The 13,281-nt window shown below is 43.0% G+C and overlaps 1 protein-coding gene across 2 annotated transcripts in view; it reads left to right on the forward strand.

The window, feature by feature from the left end:
- Positions 1 to 13,281, forward strand: part of GPC6 (glypican 6) — a 796,530-nt gene that overhangs the window by 599,652 nt on the left and 183,597 nt on the right. The gene's annotated exons all lie outside the window — the stretch shown is intronic.

The raw sequence follows: 13,281 nt of genomic DNA on the forward strand, positions 1-13,281 counted from the left end.
ATCATTAGAGAATGCTGAAAGCAATATACCAGCCCTAATACCCCCAGAACTGAGGAAACAGGCCCCTCGGAGCAAAAGTCCCACCGTGTCCTCTAAAATTGCTAGTAATATAAGTTAGTTCATGCATTCCTTCAATCTAATAAGAACATTACGGCTGCAGTCCTATCTTATGCCTATTCAGCTGGGAGTGAGCCCAATTGAACTCAACAGTACTTATTTCTGAGTAGACATGCAAAGGATTGTGCTGGAAAGGCAGGAAGAAAGGGACGTAGATATTCTTTGACATTTTGGAGGCAGTTGGATTCTTGCTTCAGAAGCAGATGCTATAGAAGATGAATGTATCATTTATACTACTGCAAGGTGATTTACTTCATCATGCATATGTAAAACAACACTTTGGGGTCCAGTTATAATAGCTGGAGCAAAACAACCGTTTTTGCCCAATGGAAACTATATATGTAAGGAGCTTTTAGAACTATTTTTTTAAAACTCCATTGGGAGTAGATAGCTTTCCAGCCCATTAGCATTTAATTCAGGTAGTGTAATATTTTACTTGGAGGTGAAAACGCCATGTGTGTGATTTTGCTATGTAAACAAATGCACCAAAAATTGGCTGACTGCAATTCTGATGCCTTTCAGGTGACCTGAAATTTTCACTAGTTTCTAAACAGTTTGCAAATACCTTTATTTGTAACATAGAGTCTTTTGATGAAGTACCATTACCACTTTTTCCACCCAGCTATTTTCCAAGGGATATTGCCAAGTAGTCCATTCATTTTCCTGGTGATGTTTCAGTTTGAATGCTGAAGCTTGCAAGAGTCTTTTTAAGTAAGAGCACTTTATTGAAATTATACTACATTTTGCATTATACCGAATTTGCCCAATATCAGAGGTGGTTTGACAATCACAGCTTACTGCGTATAATCCACATCCCAAATATTATGTTTTCCTGCTTGATGATTACTTTTTTTAAAATCACGAGGTTGGCTTTTAAAAAACACACTCAGAGCTATCTGAATTACCTGTGAAGCCATCTGTGCATGCAATCCTATCACCAATGGCAGAATTCCCATTGGTTTTATCGGAGCAGGTAGCCTTAAATAATCTTAGTGTGTTGTATACATAGTATTACTGTGACTTGGGGAAAACTAAATTATGAATTTCTTTGTACCCATGAGCCTCTGTTGACTGACTCCTTCCTGGTGTTTCACCATACAGCTATGCACAAATGTCTTCGATAAATGTCCCCCACCCTATTTGTGATCAGAGAAACTGAGATGGCTATTTCTATAAAGCATTGTGGTGATCACACAGGGCCCCCGGACGTTTCACGGTCTATTGACCCTGTGCCACCACTGTGGTTGCTTTCTTCACTGCCACCAACCCGTTTCTCACGGGGACACACGGTGTCCAGACAGTTGTTAACATAAGCAAATAATCAAGTTTATTTTTAAGTGCAGGAATAAGCGTATGGTTTCGGTTTATTTTTCTCTTGTCAGTTTCTTAAATCTTAGTTCCTAACAACTTCAAACTGAATTATTCCCAACTATCTATCTAACTCCCTAATAATTCCTCTCACTCTCTCACAATACAACTCAACCAACCCACTGCCTATTCCACCCTCTTCCTTCTCCAACACCCAAGCCTCAACTCCCAACTGACAAACCTCAACTCCCAACTCCCAAACCTCAACTGACTTTCCAAAACCTCCCACTCTATCTTTTACTCCCCCCTTGCATTCTCACTGGCCAATCACATCACACCCATTTTAACCCTTTCCTTGACCCATCCTAGGAGGCAAACGCCACATTCATTGCCAAAAAAGAGGGAACGAGAAACTCATTTGCAGGTGCTGTATGGGCAGGTGCCGTGTAGGACAGTTTCTTCCACTTGCATTTGTCACAGTGAGTCTCTTGAACACAGAGAATGAGAAGGAGAGGACAGTGTCTGAGTGCAATTTTAGTTTTGAGTGCAACTCCCAGTTAGCAAGCATAATCATTATCCTTCTGTTTGGTGTGATGGGGTGGCGGCACTCACCTGACCTGTGGTTGGTTGCATTGCTGCTGCTTACTGGGAGATATAGGGGGGGTTGGTGTGGTGTAAACACACCAGCGGGAGCACCAGATTGGCTCTGTCAGTGTGTTTGTACTGCACCAACCTCACTGCTGCTTCCTGCTCTGTCTCCCAGAAAACAGCAGCAATGAAACCCACCAGAGATCAAATGAGTGCCACTTGTTAAGTATAGTCATTTAATCCACTGAAATTGCAAATGCTGGTATGCATTACTATGCATTTAAATCTGAGTAGTTGATAACTGAATTCTAAGCGTTCTCTAGTAGTTCTCATGTGATTGGCTCACGGTCACATGGGAGGTATCTAGTGAAGAAGAGGCTCCATTTTATGTGAAGCAAGATGGTGAGGAGATTTCACCCCTCCCATACACAAGAATCTCCTGATGATCTCCTGATGGTCTCTGCTGACTCTCCAGAGAGAAGGAGGCGTGTCCTGCCTATCTACTTATTCTGCCCAGCAACATATCTGTGTGTGTGAGAGAGAGTCAGTCAGTCAGTGTATCGGAGAGAGTGAGAGTGTTAGAGATCCTAGAGATAAGATTGCTGCTAAGAGCAGCTGCAGACTCTCAGTGTAGCATTGATTTATGCTTAGAATATTCAGCTCTGTATATAGCTTTGTATCATAGTTGTAGTTATAGAATAAAAGGAAGATATTTTACAGAGCTGCTCTCCGAGTGGTTTATACTCTGCAAGACTCTGCAAAACTCTGCTGCGCAACGACTGTATTATTGAGACAGTGAATCTGGTGCTCTCAGCTCTAAGCTGTGAGTCCACAGCACTGTGACCTGTTCCTGTGAGAAAGGAGGTCTCTGGCGGTGCTACCCAGCTCGCCTAGCCCAGTCGGGGTTGAGGTGCATGAGTCCAGTTGGCGCACTGGCTCTAGGGCGATGCTGACATCGGTTATGGGCCCAGTCGTTGTTCCAGTCGTCTGACCTGGCGTTGTTCCAGTCACCCCAGGCGTCCCAGGCGTCCCAGTCGCCAGAGGTTTCTGTTGCTGATTGCCGGACGGTGGAACGGACGCTGCATGCTGGACTGATTTGCGGTGCCCAGAAGCAGAGCTGTTTTGGAGCAGAGTGTTCAAGCTGCCGCTGTTGCTCTTGCTGCTGCTTGATTTATGGAGGTATGTTGCTGACTGCCAAAGAAAGAAGATAGCATCCCTGTTTGCCTGTTAATTGCGCTCTGAGTGGGAGAGAGAGTGGCTGAAGGAGTCAAGGCTTTATCTGTGTTGCACGAGGGAAGTGTCTTGCTCTAAGTAATAGCAGACATGGCCTGTGCACATTCTGGCCAGATGGCTCTGTCCTTTCCTCTCCTCACGCCTGAAACCTATGCAGTTTGGCAAGTAAAGATGAAAGCGCTTTTACAGAGGGAGAAGCTATTTCACACGATAGAAGATGACCCTCCAGATAAGGATGATGATGATTGGGCTGAGTGGCATGCTGCAGATATGAAAGCCCGAGGGACAATTGTTTTGAGTGTTTCAGACCACTTGCTGGTGAACTTAGAGGGTCAAGAGACTGCACAAGCTGTTTGGCATAAGTTGAGAGATATGCATCTGAGGCAGAATGCTGGTTCCAGTGTGATTTTCTTTAAGAAGCTGTGCAGGCTGCAGTTGGAGAAAGGTGGTGATTTGCCTAGCCATCTATCTCAATTAAAGCGTCTCAGACAGGACCTTGTTCAGCGAGACCTGGCTATTTCAGAGGCTGTGTTTGCAATGCTAATGATCAATAGCCTAGATGAGTCTTATGATGGAGTAGCTGCCCAGATATCCACAATGCCTTCTGACCGGCTAACAGAAGATTATGTGTCTAGCGTGCTTCTGAATGAGTGGGATCGCAGACAGGCTGTTAGAGAAAGCCGGGACTGTGCTGTTAAAAATGTGCTTGAAAATGTGCCTGAGTCTTCAGCAGGGGAAAGTGAAAGTGAAACTGCTGCTGTTAAAGCTTTGAAATTGAAGCAGTGCTTTTCGTGTGGAGCACAAGGCCATTTGAGTTTCCAGTGTAAGAAGTCTTCAAAGAAGAAGGGAAACTTCAGAGGCAGAGGGGGAGGAGGACGAAATCCCCATGCACCTGCTACTTCAAAGGCCTTGATCTCTCGCTGTTCCAGTCAACGTGGGCGGAGTTTCTTCGTGGTCGACTCTGGCTGTTCAAACCACGTGGCCAAAGATAAGAATCTCTTTGTTCAGCTTGAGAAGCAAGAGAAAGAAATTCATCAAGCAGATGGGACAGTTCTCACGAGTATGGCTCAGGGAACTGTGTTCTTAAAGAGCCTGAATGCAACTATTAAGAATGTCCTGTATGCGCCTGATATTCAGGACAATTTGTTGAGCGTTTCCCAGCTTGATCGTCAAGGGTTTAAGGTGGTGTTTGCTAAATCTCGCTGTGAAATTCTTAGAGAGGGCAAGCTCATTCTGTATGCAAAATGTGTAAATGGTTTGTACCAATTGCCTTTTGTTTCAGGTACAGGCACTGCAGAAGCTACTGAGAAAAAGTGTTGCAATTTAACTGTAGATAAGAATGAGAAGTTGCATGACCAATGTATTCATTATTACCAACGCGTTTATGGTCATTTGAATTTCCAGGCTGTGGCAAAAATGCCTGATATGGTTCAGGGTATGAAGTTGAAAGAATGTCCCTACCACATGAAATGTGTTTCTTGTGCTGAGAGTAAGGCAAGGCAAGCTCCCAAAGGTACAGAGTCTGGGAGAGAGGCCAAGAAACCATATGAAGTCATTCATGCAGACTTAGTGGGGCCTCTAGCGCTCTCTAGAGGCAATTCAAGGTTTTTCATGGTTCTGATAGACTCCTATTCGAAATATGTTTGGGTCTATATGCTGCAGAAAAAGGCTGAAGCCTTTACCAAGTTTCGCCAGTTTTGTAAATGGCTCAGAAATGTACATAATGAGAATGTACGTTTTCTTTTCACAGACAAGGGTGGAGAGTTTTGTTCAGAAGAGTTTGAGAGTTTTCTTTCTGAACAGGGCATTGAGCATAGGACGGCCACGCCCAGATCACCCTGGCAGAATGGTTTATGTGAGAGAGTAAACCAGACTCTGCAGCAAGGAATCAGAACGCTGTTACATGATTCGGGGCTACCCAATCCTTTTTGGGCTGAAGCTCTTTCGTTTTTCTGTCATGTGTATAACAGGAGATACCAGTCTAGTGTAAATTGCACCCCATATGAGATGCTTCACGGAAGAAAGCCATGTGTAAAGCATTTTAAAATTTTTGGTTCGGAGGTTTGGGTGCACACCTCGCAGGGTGACAAACTGAGCAAGCGTGGAGAACATGGTGTTTTCCTAGGATATGAGAAAGGGTCTTATCGTGTTCTGATCACAGACACAAAAACCATAAGGCTGACCAGGAGTATTGATGACAATCCACAATGGGACAGAGTTGGCGTTTTTCAGTGCCATCCCATTTGTGATGATGGTGCTAAAGGGGCAAAGAAAGTTAAGAGGGAGGCAAGTGTTGTTGGTGGTGATAATCCTGATGCCAATGTAGTTCCAGATGATGGCACAGATTATCAGAGCCCAAAAGCCTCAGGTGAGTCTGACGCTGACTCAGACTTAGCAGCTTCATATACTTTCGCTCCCCATTCTCCCAAAGAGGAGGAAGCACCAGAACAAGAGGATCAGAGAGTTTTGCGCAGATCCGAGAGAACAACCAAGGGTGTACCACCGAAAAGGTTTTCTGAAGAGTTTGCAAAGACTGCGGTCACGAGCAACTCTGGTGGGGTTTTCAAACCTAGCATGAAGTGTGCTGAGAGTAGTAGCACAAAACGCTGTATTTATTTCCTTACCTGATATTTGAAGGAAAGCGTGTATTTGAGTTCTGAAAAGTGGTTTGTTCAAATCTGCCTAATTAGAAATGTCAATTTGTATTTGAAAGGAAGAAATGTGTGTGAGTTGCAGTTATGTTAAAGATTCTTGAATGGTCGGATGAAATGGGGGAGGATGAGGAGATTTCACCCCTCCCATACACAAGAATCTCCTGATGATCTCCTGATGGTCTCTGCTGACTCTCCAGAGAGAAGGAGGCGTGTCCTGCCTATCTACTTATTCTGCCCAGCAACATATCTGTGTGTGTGAGAGAGAGTCAGTCAGTCAGTGTATCGGAGAGAGTGAGAGTGTTAGAGATCCTAGAGATAAGATTGCTGCTAAGAGCAGCTGCAGACTCTCAGTGTAGCATTGATTTATGCTTAGAATATTCAGCTCTGTATATAGCTTTGTATCATAGTTGTAGTTATAGAATAAAAGGAAGATATTTTACAGAGCTGCTCTCCGAGTGGTTTATACTCTGCAAGACTCTGCAAAACTCTGCTGCGCAACGACTGTATTATTGAGACAGTGAATCTGGTGCTCTCAGCTCTAAGCTGTGAGTCCACAGCACTGTGACCTGTTCCTGTGAGAAAGGAGGTCTCTGGCGGTGCTACCCAGCTCGCCTAGCCCAGTCGGGGTTGAGGTGCATGAGTCCAGTTGGCGCACTGGCTCTAGGGCGATGCTGACAGATGGATGTATTTTAGAATCCACTGTGAACACTGCTAAGTTGAATAGAGTGTTGGAGTGCTTCTTCTCTGCTTGAAAGAAAAAGAGCCAAGCTGCAGGAGAAGGTGAAAGTGGAAATTTCTTATAGAAGCTGCAAGGCATGGCCTAACTGAGATACAGAAGGCTGAATGCTGAGCTCTGGAAAGAGAGGAAGATACAGTTGTTTGGAAGTTAGAAGAAGAGACTGTAGGGCCATGATAAGCATGTGATTGTAAATAATTAAATTCATCTATAACTATAAGTTTCTGCAAGCAAAGTTTTTGAATGTTCATGTCTGGACATTGGTTTAATTTCCAAAGATGAGTGCCAGTCATAAATATGATTTGAGCTTCTTTGCTGCGTTTTCGCTACTCTTACTTCAACACCGCTGTCCCAACACCTCATTGGTTACTGTTGCTGTGCTTGTAGCTACAACACTAGCTTCCCAGTAGGAGGGGCGGTGTTGCTTATCATGAGAGAGAGACAGCAGGGAGGTCAGGGCGGTGCAGATGCATGGCATGAATGCCAGATTGGCACCACCAGGGCATTCGCACCGCACTGACTTTGCCATTATCTCATCTCTCTCCCTCTCAATAACCAACAGCGATCCGTCTTCTGGAAAGCTAACATAGCAGCTCTGCCCCACCTGTAGAGTCACTTCTGGAGCTATCAGTGATGCAGAATTTTTGGAGCGGGGGAAGTGGTCTATTTTGAGGGGGGGGAATCAGAATTGTTCTTAGGAAAAAGTCTTCTGAGATATTTTGGCTCAGCTCTAGTAAAGCCTTTTGCTTCAGGCAGAGTTTTGTTTTATCAGACAGATGATTGTTTTGTTCAAAATCTCCATTTTATCTGCTGCACCTCTCTGTTTTTTATGGTAATGTGTATTTGGCGTATGATTGCATTTCATTCTTTATTTTAATTGTTGTTAGCTATCCCATCCTTCTAGTGCTTAGGTACCACTTAGATTGGCTATCTTTGTATGTATGAATGCATACAGACAATAATAAATGGATAAATTGGCCTTGCGGAAATAGCATGATGGAAAATCTACCTGCAAATTACTATTTTTCCCTCTATTAATGAAGGATTTGCTATGACTGGCATTTTGTTTTAACTGGATTATATTTGTAGTTGGACGTGGAAAAACTAGTCATCTTTAAAAGATGAAAGGGATTTTGATTTTGACCTTTGTACGATTAAATACAAGAAGCCAATTCACACCAATTAGCCCAGCTTTCATTTACAATCCAGAAACTATATTCCATGCAGGATGATGGGGGGGGGGGAATCATACTTACCCTTCTAGTTTCTTACACTGCTAGTTTCAGTCAGGAGGGGGAAGGAAAGGGTTTTCTAATGTAGCTTTATGAAGGTCAAAGGCACCCTGGATCAAATGTTCTGTGAATTCTAATTGACGCAGTTTTGCAGAAATCATTCTGCCAGCAACCCATATATTTGCTGTTGCGTTGCTCCCATTTGAGGATAAATCAGAGAACAAGGCACTGAGCAAACCTCATCATGCTTATGAATGGTTTGGGAAGACTTGATTCCAGCTTGCCTTCAGTGGGAAGATTTATTTAATATCCTGATGGCAATCTAAGTACATAAGCTGCATCAGAACCTTCTAAATTCTTAAAACTGTTAGGAACAAATAATATATTCATGACTGTGCCGACAATTTACAGTGAGTCTAGCGTGTTAACAGCGTTTTGAAAACGCCCTGCAGGTTCTTCAAGGGAATACTTATACATCACTTCGGTGGCCCCTCTGTGCATAGTTTTGGAGAGTATCTTGGAGGGTATTCTCCAATGTTGTGTAAGAATTACTGCCAATGGTAAATTCACCTAGGTAAGTGTTTATTATTTATAACCATGTCAAAGGCTCTAGTCCTATACACACTTATCTGGGAATAGGTCCCATTGAGCTCAACATGCCTTACTTCTGAGTTGACATGTGTAGCACTGGAGAGATTTCTAGTCTCTGTACAAAAGTAAAAACACGTATTCAACCCCTGATGGATTCATTCAGGAGCCCACTGGAAGGAAAGGCACTTCAACAGCAGAAAGGGTAAAGGAACTTGTGACCAGAGTAAGGGTCGAGCCCTTCTGGGCCACTTCTACGCTTTCAAAATAATTTTTCCAAACAGAAACCAAAACCCTATCATCAGAGCTCAAATACCTGGGTTTGCGCGTAACATGGCATCTGAGCAATTTGACTGATGGGTAATATGAATAAATAACCATAAATAAATAAATACTTAAAGCTACCTTTGTTTACAGTAATAAAAAAATGTCTTTGCATACCTTTTCAAGTTGGGAGTAGAGTTGTGCAACTTCAGAAGCTGCCCTGAGCTTTGAAAACCTTGAAGTCCCCTTATAGGAAAGCCTTCTTGTAGGAAATGAATTTACGATGATCTTTTAGATTTGAATCCGCTGTGTGGACAGATGTTGTTGTATGGATGTTAATACTCTATATATTCAAGTTCCTTTGAATTCAGTGGGGCTTACTTTTGGCTAAACATTCTTAGGGTCAGGGTACATGGCTCCTGCCAAGACCCTCTATGCACACTCAAGGAAGAAATATGCACACAGTGGAAGGTGTTTTCACCATTTCTACAGCAGCTTCTCACATGGTAGGGCAGACCAGTCCATTTAAAACTGCCAAAGTAGTAGACTAGTAGGAAACTTAAATATAAATCCAGATGTGTGTGCTGTTTTGCTTTCCCTTGCAGTTTTATCCATTAGGGATTGATAGAAAGTAGATTCAGATCTACTGGTAGAACTCAGGGTGATTTTCAGGAGATTGGTAAGGGTGTCTGCTTCCCCATTGTTCCACTAGGTTCAGATGCGCCTTGAGCCAAATCAGACAGACTGCAAAGCACTTTGGATCCAGGTGAACTGTTTTCCAAATTGCCAAATTGAAGCTCAAACTGAATCTCGCGGACGGTGCATATCGATAATAGCAACAACAAAATGACTTTTTGTTCCTTCTAAATTGGGCTGCTGAGACGAGGAAAGCTAACCTGTGTGGAATGGTTTGTGAACTCAATTCTGCTCTAGTATTGAAAACAAATTCTTAGGCCCAGAATGTGCTTAGAGTCCAAACTGTTTATAGTCCTCCTGTATTTTACACCTGGCTCAAGTTGGTAGATCTTGGGGTGCTAGTGGGGGAGGAGATTCCACAAGCATGAAGTTTGCCCATCCCTGTACTACAAAGCATAATAGGCTTGTAGATCAAATATGGCAAATGGTTTGTGGTAGGCCCAGTAACTAGGTTCATAAAGTGGTTAAGAAGACAGCATTGTTCATCATCTTCCTGTGTAGCATTGCTCATTTGCCAGCCCAGTTGGTTGAGGGAGGAAAGGACATTGTGAGTGAAAGAGTGCTTCGTTGCATTCTTCTTCTTTGGTGATCATTCACAGAGCAAGATTGTCTTCCATGAATACAGTCTTAACAGTGGGTGACTGTGGAGGCCAATTCTGGATCCACGTGTCCTTCAACAGTGGGGACATAGGTTTCTGGGCAGGAGTTGATCACAATGGGGGTTTGCCAAGCATGCCTTCCACTTAGCATGTTTCTCCCTTTCGTCCTGAGTTCGAGTGTCTTCAAAGCCCACGATACCTTTGGTAAAGGCTGTTCTCCAACTAGAGCGCTCACAGGCCAGTGTTTCCCAGTTGTTGGTGTTTATACTACATTTTTTTTTAAGATTTGCCTTGAGAGAGTCTTCAAACCTGTTTCGTTGACCACCAGCATTACACTTTTATTAATAAAAAGCTGGAGCTAGTGAAAAAAATTGGTGCTTTTGAGTTTTGAAAGCACTTCACATGTGCTATCTAGCTGTAACCTCAGCCTTCCTCAGATATTATGGGTTACCACTTTCCTTGGCCCCAGCCACCATCGCCAGTGGTCAGACATGATACAAGTTGTAGTCTAGCAACATATTGGAGGGCACCAGGTTGGGAGAGGCTGCTGTAAGCTAGGTCAGTATCAGTAGCCTCCATTTTGCAGGTGGAGGGGAGGACTGAAGCTGAGAGGGTGTGACATGTTCCAGTTCATGGCTGCGGCAAGATTCAAACCAGGGACTTCCTGATTCATAGCTCAGTCTCTTGGTCATTCTACTACATCAGCATTTCAGGCAACATGGAGCTGCTGTTAAATGCAGCAAACCTACATCTCCTTGTTTCTCCCCAGACATATCTGGGTGACTGGGAGCGACCGCCAAGACCATATAACACCGGTCTTGAAAGACCTACATTGGCTCCCATTACGTTTCCGAGCACAATTCAAAGTGTTGGTGCTGACTTTTAAAGCCCTAAACGGCCTCGGTCCAGTATATCTGAAGGAGCATCTTCACCCCCATCGTTCTACCCGGACACTGAGGTCCAGCACCGAGGGCCTTCTGGCAGTTCCCTCACTGCGAGAGGCCAAGTTACAGGGAACCAGGCAGAGGGCCTTCTCGGTAGTGGAACGCCCTCCCACCAGATGTCAAAGAGAACAACAACTACCAGACTTTTAGAAGACATCTGAAGGCAGCCCTGTTTAGGGAAGCTTTTAATGTTTGATGTATCAGTATTTTAATATTTTTTTGGAAGCTGCCCAGAGTGGCTGGGGAAGCCCAGCCAGTTTGGCAGGGTATAAATAATAAATTATTATTATTATTATTATTATTATTATTATTATTATTATCTACTGACACAAAAAAGTGTGCGCTGGTATCAGGGACCAAGTATTTCCTCGCCTACACTGAACTTTATTGGCTGGTCCTGCTAGAGGACAGGGACACATGTAGCATTATGTTGCCAGTTTTGGATCACTGGAATGAGACAGGGCTGTTGTTTTGAGTACGGCACCACATCTGCCCTGTCGTCTCTTTCCAGCCCTAGTTAAGCTCTTGCGCTGTGCAAGGCTGAAGCGGCATAATAGTTGCACTGAGCCCAAGGAACCAACTAAACCCCAAGAATTTATGGGTCTCCAAGTCAGCACACGTTACTGGGGAACCATCATATAAAAGAAGCATCAATAACAACAGCTTTAAAACGTTTTGCTATGTTTCTTTTCCTCGCTATCAGTTTAGCGATGTATTTTGCATGGCGTGCGTGGAATATACGGCGGCATGGTGCGCTATAAAAGTCATTTTGCTACTTCTTTGAGATGACCTGCATAACTCATAGGTAGCAAAGCGTCAATAAAACCTTTATATCAATACAAACTATTACATAGTATACAGTATTGCTGGATAGCTATACTGACTTGTGCTATAAAGAACCAAAGTGTGCCCTGGCATGACAACATTTCTTTTTTCTTTTTTAAGATGACCATCCGTTTACCTTAACAATGGGAACATAAAAGAAAGTTTCCAGAACACAATTTGGAATCTGTGATGTAGCACTATGAATCAGACCATAATAAATCTCATGGCAAACAGGTGCAGAGGGGATTGATAGCTGATGAAAGTATTTGATTTGCTCCACATTTCCTATCAACCTTTCCACCCCACAAAGTGCCATTTCTATTTCATATTGCAGGCAGCAAATATACCCAGATAATTGCCCAGTGAAATAAAAATAAGGATTTCTGATTTCATAAATTCATCTTTCTAATAAAAAGAAAAAATATCTCAGAAGAGTAATGAACAAATGGCAGCTTCCAGGCTAGATAAACCCCCTGAAGAAACTTTATTGCCCCTTTCACTAGTTTTACTAATTTTTAATCCAGGTAAAAAATTTCACCTGCAACCTCACTTTTAAGGAAGAGTCTGCACTGTATTTTACTGCCAATCTACCTTTTGAAAGGATCTTTCAGAAAGTTTCATTCCACAGCCACCTGCCCAGTCGATGGAATGAAACCGTCTGAACACATGTACTACAATACGCACACAGCCCTTATTGCTAATAATTAATGTCAATTTTATTATAGAACCTAACAATCCATAGAGAAGCTAGGATCTTGAGAACATAACTGTTCCCCAAGACTACAGAAGTAGGCAGTCCTGACTTTGCAGGATGGCCATTTTCGTAAAACTCTGTGTCCCAGAACCGGCAAACAATTCTGACTTCTTCTTCCCTGAAATAAGGCATGCATTCCATTCCAAATGCTTCTTGTGAATGTGGAGGTTTTGATGGGCAGACAAGAAGTTCCCTATTAACTTAATGAGCAGGGGCTTGTTCCATACATATGTCCAAACGTTCACACCCCAGTGAGCTAGATGGAAAATCTATATGTGCAAGAATTGTACGTAGCTCCAGATCAGATATATAGACGTCAGGAGATGCTGTGTAATCAATTTGGTATTCCCAAAAGCCTCCTTCGTTTATTCCCCCACCCCTCCTTGTTTCAGCACGATTTATGACTACAGCTCCCTAAAGGACAGAAAGGAAAGTGAGTGGGTAATAATTATACACTTGTGTAAGCACAACAGCTGTGTGTAGTGTCATATACAGAGTTCAAAAATACATGACATTTAATTTCTGTATTATATAAATACCATTTACAGGAACTAAAAGCAGTTCTCAAGGACCTCTGATCAGCCAAACGCCAATTTCCTCCTGACCAAGCATTTATAGATGGCAGAATGGAATTTAACTTAAATTTGGGCTCAGACTCATCTTTTGATACTTAAATTTGTGGATGCCTTGGAGAAAGAAGAGTGTGTTGGAGAATATAGCTAAAGGATACTGGCTGAATGCTT

The sequence above is a fragment of the Podarcis pityusensis genome (genome assembly GCF_964106645.2).
Source record: "Podarcis pityusensis genome assembly, chromosome: 4".
NCBI lineage: Eukaryota > Metazoa > Chordata > Lepidosauria > Squamata > Lacertidae > Podarcis > Podarcis pityusensis.